Source organism: Miniopterus schreibersii (assembly GCF_964146895.1).
Source record: "Miniopterus schreibersii genome assembly, chromosome: 10".
Classification (NCBI taxonomy): domain Eukaryota; kingdom Metazoa; phylum Chordata; class Mammalia; order Chiroptera; family Miniopteridae; genus Miniopterus; species Miniopterus schreibersii.
In genome coordinates this window covers 42,477,137-42,484,360 of record NC_138110.1, presented here as the reverse complement: position 1 = coordinate 42,484,360, position 7,224 = coordinate 42,477,137, and positions in this window count along the sequence as shown.

The window sequence follows — 7,224 nt, the reverse complement described above, 5'->3', positions numbered from 1 at the left end:
TGGTTCCTCCATATCTTTTCGTGGCTCATTTATTTTTAGCACAGAATACTAGTTTATTTTCTAGATATACTATAGTTTATCCATTCATCTACGGAAGCACATCTTAGGTGCTTCCAAATTTTGGCAAGTATGAATAAAGCTGCTATAAACATCCGTGTGCAGGTTTTGTGTGGGCATAAGTTTTTTAACTCCTTGGGTCAATACCAAGGAGCACAAGCTGGATCATATAGTAAGAGTATGTGTAGTTTTGTAAAAAACAAAACAAAACACCCAAAAATGTCTTCCAAAGTGGCTGTACCATCTTGCATTCCTACCAGCAGTGTATGAACAGTCCTATTCCACATCCTCGTCAGCACTTGGTGTTATCAGTGTTCCAGATTTTGATAATTCTAATAAGTGTGTAATGGTACCTCATATTTATTTTAATTTGTATGACTTGGTTTTGAAGTCCATCATGGGTTCTTATAGATAATGCTATGGTCTGAATTGTATATCCCCAATGTGATGGTATTGGGAGATGGGGCCTTTGGGAGGTAATTGGGATTAGATGAAATCATGAAGATAGGGCCCATGATAGGATTAGTGTCCTTATAAGAAGACACACCAGAGATCACAGACACTCTCTCTCTCCACCATGTGAGGACATAGCAAGAAAGGTCCTGTCTATGGGTCAAGAAGAGAGTTCTCACCAGAACCTGACCATGTTGGCACTGTGATTTTAGCCTTTCCAGCCTCCAGAGCTATAAGAAATACAGGGTGGGGCAAACATAGGTTTACAGTTGTTCATATGGAAAATAATACAATAATTATTAAGTAATAATACAAAAATAAATTCTGTGTTTCTCATACTCACAATTATAAACCTACTTTTGTTCCATCCTGTATATTTTTATTTGGACCACCCAGTCTATGCTAGTTTGTTATGTCAGCCTGAGCTGACTAAGACAGATGTAAATATATAGAAACTATTGGCTCATTTTATCATAGACTGAAAATTAGTGCCTTGGAATCTCAATTCTTTGTTGAAAATAGGTTAACAAAAATTATAAACAAAAAATGTCATGGTAGGAAAAATACTTGCAAATCATATATCTGATAAGAGGTTAATACCCAGAATATATAAAGAACTTCTACAATTCTCCCCAGCCAGGTGGCTCAGTTGGTTGGAGTGTTGTCCCATACACCAAAAGACTTCGAGTTCGATTCCTGGTCAGGGCACTTACGTAGGTGGTGGGTGGGATCCCTTGTCAGGGCCCCTAAGGAAAGCAACCAATCAATGTTTCTTTCTCCCATTCATGTTTTTCTCTCTCTCCCTTCCTCTCTCTTTAAAAATTAATAAAAACATATCCTTGGTGAGAATTTTTAAAAAAAGAACTTCTACAACTTACCAAAAACAAATAACCTGATTTAAAAATGAGCAAAGCCCTGGCCAGCATTGCTCAGTGGTTAGAGAGTCGGCCTGTGCACCGGAGGGTCTTGGGTTCAATTCCCAATCAAGGGCGTGTACCTGGGTTGCAGGTCTGATCCTTGCTCCTGGTCAAGGTGCATGTGAGAGGCAACCAATAGATGTGTCTCTGTTGTATCGATGTTTCTCTCTCCCTCTCTGCCCCACCCCTTCCCTTCCACTCTCTCTAAAATCAATGACAAAAATATCCTCACTCCTTGGGTGAGGATTTGAAAAAAAAATGAAAAAATGAGCAAAGGCTTTGAATAGACATTTCTCCAAAGAAAATATACAAATGGCCAATAAGCACATGAAAAGATGCTCAACATTACTAGTTACAAGGGAAATGGGAGTAAAAGCAACAATAAGATACCACCTAATAACATCCATTAGAATGGCTACTATTTAAAAAAAAAACAAAAAACAGGCCCTGGCTGGTGTAGCTATGTTGATTGAATGTTGTCCTATACACTGGAAGGTCAATGGTTTGATTCTCAGTCAGGGCACACGCCCGGGTTGTGGCTTGATCCCCAGTAGAGGGCATACAGGATGCAGCTGATCAATGTTTCTCACATCAGTGGTTCTCTCCCTCTCTCTCCTCTCCCTCTTTCTCTAAAATCAATAAAAACATACTAAAAACAAAAACAGAAACTAACAAGAGTTGGCAAGGATGTGGAGAAATTGAAACCCTGGTGCAATGCAAATGGAAATGTAAAATGGCACAGCCACTAGAGAAAACAATATGGTAGAGCCTCAAAAAAGTTGAAAAGTATCAATGTCCTATAATCCAGTAAGTTTTCTTCTGGGTATATACCCAAAAGAATGGAAAAGAGAGCTCAAAGAGATATTTGTACACCATGTCCATAGATGCATTATTCAAAATAGCCAATATGTAGAAGCAACCCAAGTGTCCATCAACAGATGAATGAATTTTTAAAATGTGGTGTATATATATATATACATATATATATATATACACAATGAAATATTATTTAGCCTTTAAAAGAAAGGAAATTAGGAAATTCTGACAATGCTATAACATGGATAAACCTTGAAGACATTATGCTAAGTGAAATAAGCCAGTCACAAAAGGAAAAATACCATATGATTCCACTTATATGAGAGACCTAGAGTAGTCAAATTTATAGAGACAGAAAGCAGAATGGTGGTTGCCAGGGGTTGGGGGGAGGGAAGTTATTGTTTCATGAGTACAGAGTACCAGTTTTGCAAGAAGAGTCCTTGAGACGAATGGTGGTGATAGTTGCACAATATAAATGTACTTAGTACCATAGAACTGTACTCTTAAAAATAGTTAAGAGAGTAAATTTTACATTATGTGTATTTTACCATAATTAAAAAAAAATAATTGTCAGGTAGTTGCACATAGTTAATTCTTTGGTGAATGTCTATTAGATCTTTAAAATTCTCTACCAATAATCCACCATGTTTGTATAGTGTTTATGGTTTATGGAGCACATCAGCATTCATTATCTCATGTGTCCTTAGAAAATCTCTGTAAGGCACATAAGGTATATGTTATTTCTATTTTACAGATAAAGAAATTGAGGCTCAGGCAAGGTAATGGAGTTAGGAAACTGCAGAGTCAGCAATCACAGACTAGTCTTCTGTCTCTAAAAGCGGAGTCATTCCATTTTTAGAAGCATCTGGCTGCTTTTGGAATCCTTAATGGGAAGCCACCCCTACATCTCCTAGGGCAGTGGAACAAGCAGTTTTAACTCGGTTCATGAGCCTCACCAACTGGCCATTGTCACAGGTTTGTTTTCTGTACGGCCTGGTTTGTTTTACTGCACCTCATAGTGGGCGACTGTGGGTCAAACTCTGGCCAAACATCTTTCAAACGTATGTTCATAATAGCAATTCTGTACAAATGAAAAAATTGGATAGATATTTCCATAGTGCTATTGGAAAACTCAAAGTACTCACCGTAAATGGCTTAGTATCAGGTGTGTATAAGAACTTGTTCCTGTTCGGATGCAGCTGGTTGCAATTAAGAAGAAAGATAACTAGACCTGTTTAAACAATAAAATAAGGGTATTGGTTCCTATAAGTCCCAAGGTTAAAATCTATGTAACCCTCAGATCTGGAATTATCTAGAGGTTCATTATAGAACCAGGGGTCCTGGGCCCTTCACTTGCTCTGCCCTCTTTCAAGCATTGGCTTCTTCTTCAGCCTGGCTTCTGCTCTAGAGGCCCAATGGATACAGCCGTGGGCTCGTGTCTACATACACAGTATCCAGAGGAGGAGACATTGGTTTTGTCGCAGTATTTTAGGTATGAGCTTCATTCTGAGTGGACTGGTGGAGTTCCACACCAGAACCAGTCATTGAGGTCAGTGCATGAATGCACCAATTGACGTAGTCAACGTCATGTGCTCACCTCTGTGAGCCAGGGGTAATATCACCTTTCCCTAAATCATTCCATTCCCCAAGTGAAAAATATATGCCGTTGGAAAGGAGAAGGGGAAATGGCTATGGGGAGGAACCAACAAGTGTCTGCCCCTGCAGAGCTTGCCATGCAGTGTGCTTGGGCCAGTGGAATGACAGGGTTAAAGTACACAGAGCTCAGCAGTCCTTGGAGCTCCAGGCAAGGCTGGGGCAGCTGGAATTCCCAGGCAGGCTCTCTAGCCTTCAGTTGTCATTTATGCTGTACAATTGTGACTGCTTTCTGTGTCTGCCATGATAAGAAGGGATTGGGAAATACTGGAATAACAAGCCATTTTGATAGTTATTGCTTCATGAAAGCAATTTATCAACCATGTTAATAAACTCAGGTGATCTTCTCCTGACAGTGCTACTTGTATGAACTATTCTTATCTTAAATTTCCATTTACAGAAAAGGTTGTGAAAAAAACTAGTTCAGATGCTACCTAATCTAGCTTTGGGTCTGAACATAGGTTAAAGTACATAATAGCTTTGTTTGCGGGAATAGCTTGATAGCCTTCCCTGTATATGGGGTTTAGGACTAATCCAGCTAGGTTTTATTGTAAATAATAGTGGACTGCTAGCCTCCTAGACCAGAGTTCCTTATTTTGGAGTCTGATAGGTAAGCCCCTGACCTCAGTCTGGTTTCTATCATGGTCCTTCCAAGGACTGAAGGCAAAAATCAGGGTGGGAGGACTGATATATTCTTCCCCAAAGCCGCACTTGTTGGTCCAGCCTCTCTCCAACTCTCAGAATTATAAGATGTCAGTGCCTGCTCAGAGTTTCTCCAGCGCTGGCCTTGCAGCTCAGTTGTGGCGAATGCCTCAACTTACACTGACAAGGGCGACATTGAAGGAAAGGGAAAGAAAGGGCAGCCCAGAGTTCTTTTTCTTTTCTGTCTCTTCACTTAGACCTTTAACAACACTGATGGGGCCTGGCCTTCCTCACTTTCCCAGTAACTTCGTCTGCATTTCAGAGGCCTCTATATAAAATCTGCCTAACTTACCAGTTAGAAGTAAAATCTGGGCTGGGAAATACTGAAGCGGACCTGGGCTGTTCACAGATAGGCAACATGCCCTTGCACAGGGCTCCGTGCTCAAATGGACCCTGTGCTTGGTTTACGCTCTGTAACCATCTTAAAATTCTTTTTCAAAATCTATTTTATTGTTGAGAGTATTACAGATATCCCCCATGTTTTCTCCCTTTCCCCTTGTGCTTTGTAAATGCAGTCCAACGGGACAACAGTGGATATGCATGAGCAGAGTCATACACACCATATGTCTATAGCTGTTCTTTGCTGTCCCCCTGACCCATGAGCACGAGATTCCAGTGGACCCCCTGGAGATCCCCACTAGAGATAGTGGGACATCAGCAAGACTCCAAAGTAGGTTCCAGGTAAGGTGCTAGGACTACAACTGAGTAAGCTGACAGCCCCAAGAAGCCAGGCTTTCCATTAGAACCAGAAAGAAAGCAATGACATTCTAAGAAACATGAACAAACAAGGAACCCTGTCATATTCTTTCTTGCTCTGTTACTTCCCTGTATTAGTCAACCACTTACACAGAAAAGGAACATGAAAGGAAAGGAAAAGAAAGGTAACCCATAGTTCCTTCTTTTAGTCCCTCTTTACTCAGTAAGCAGAAGGTAATGTTGGTAGGGTGTTAGCATATTAAGAAGTAAAAAAAAATACAAATGAACAACAGTTTATGCAGTGTTTCCACTGTTCTAGTTAGAACAAAATATATACATATATATAAGCAATGAAATAGAAATTGTGTGATTCTGATGATTCCACGTATGAGTTACATGCTCTTATGTTTCCATTTAAAACTAGCATTGCACAATATAGAGATGAACAGTAAAAATTAATTTTATGCTAATAATTTAAAATTGTAGTTTTTCTTTACTTAAAACAACATTAAATAGCAAATAGGAAACCCATGACAAGTTGACAGAAGGGGAGAAGCTTTACATTTCAGTGCCTTTAACGGTACTTTTTTCCTGTTTCTTAAAGGCATTGCACATGTGTTTTTTGCACTGGGCCCTGGAAATTATGGAGTCGGCCCTGGATGGAGCCTAAACACCTGTATTTGAAAGCCTCCAGCCAGGAGATTCTGGTGGATAGCCAGAATATAGAATCTGGGTTTTGTTCAAAGGCTTCCCAGGGCCCTATTCCTACCCGTCTGCTCCACTACCTCCTACCATCCACTCTGCTCCTCTCCACCTTTTTCCTAATGGAGTTCTGAACACAAAGTAATTGTTCTCCCCCTGCCCCCCTGCCCCCCTTCTAAGTTTTGTGCAACTGTCTGCACAAAAGTTGTCTGCTTCGCATAGCTGCAGCTTTCTCTCAAGTAAGACACTATTCTTCAAGCATCCTTAACTTTAAAGCGTGCAGTGCCCAGCTCCTCTGAAGGAACAGCTGTTTTAAAAACTCTGCATTCTGACTTCAGAATCTACACATTTTTATTCCCTAGAGTCATAAGGTCGTTTCCTATCTGGTTCCCAAATACTCTTCTGATTTATTATGTTTACAACTACAATCATTTTCCAATCAGCTCCTAATCAATTAGTTTTCCTGGAGCTCTGTCCGTCAAGAAGTCCTCGAGGTCCTTGAGACCCTCCCATCTTCAGTCTCCAATGAAGAACATCACGTCTGGTCTTGACAGGGCCTGGCACTCTCCAGCAGGCCACAGGGTACCCCCTTTTCTGGCATCTTCTCAACAGCACCAACCCATTCAGTGCCCCCTGATATTCTGCTCTGTCAGCTGTTTCCTCTTCATAGTTCCCATGAATTATACCTGAACCAAAGCACTTACACTCTACAACTTAATATTTTAACATTACCCACACTATCATTGGCTCTATATGTTTTATTATCTATGTCCTTAGACATTTAAAGCTTTCAGAGCATCTCTCATCATTGATGTTTCAGAGGCTGAAGAGATCTAATCCAATTCTTTGCTGTACTGGTGAGAAAACCAGATAAAAGAAGTTAGTGGTATGCTGGCCTAGTATTAATACTTAGTTCCCCTGAAGCTAAGCTCAGTGCTCTTCCTTCTCTATCAGGTGGCAGCTTCAGCTATATATCAAAACCACAAAAACCACGTGCAAGGAGGGTGGCACATTCCAGTGCCATGGGGACAGAAGCTCCTGCACGTAGGAGCCTTCTGGATTTCACCTCTTCATTTGGATGTTTATCTGTTATCTTTATAATAAACTGATTAATGAATAAAAAAGGAGCCCAGCCCACGTGGCTCAGTGGTTGAGCGTCAACCCATGAACCTGGAGGTCAACGTTCAATTCCCAGTCAGGGCACCTGCCTGAGTTGCAGGCTCAGTCC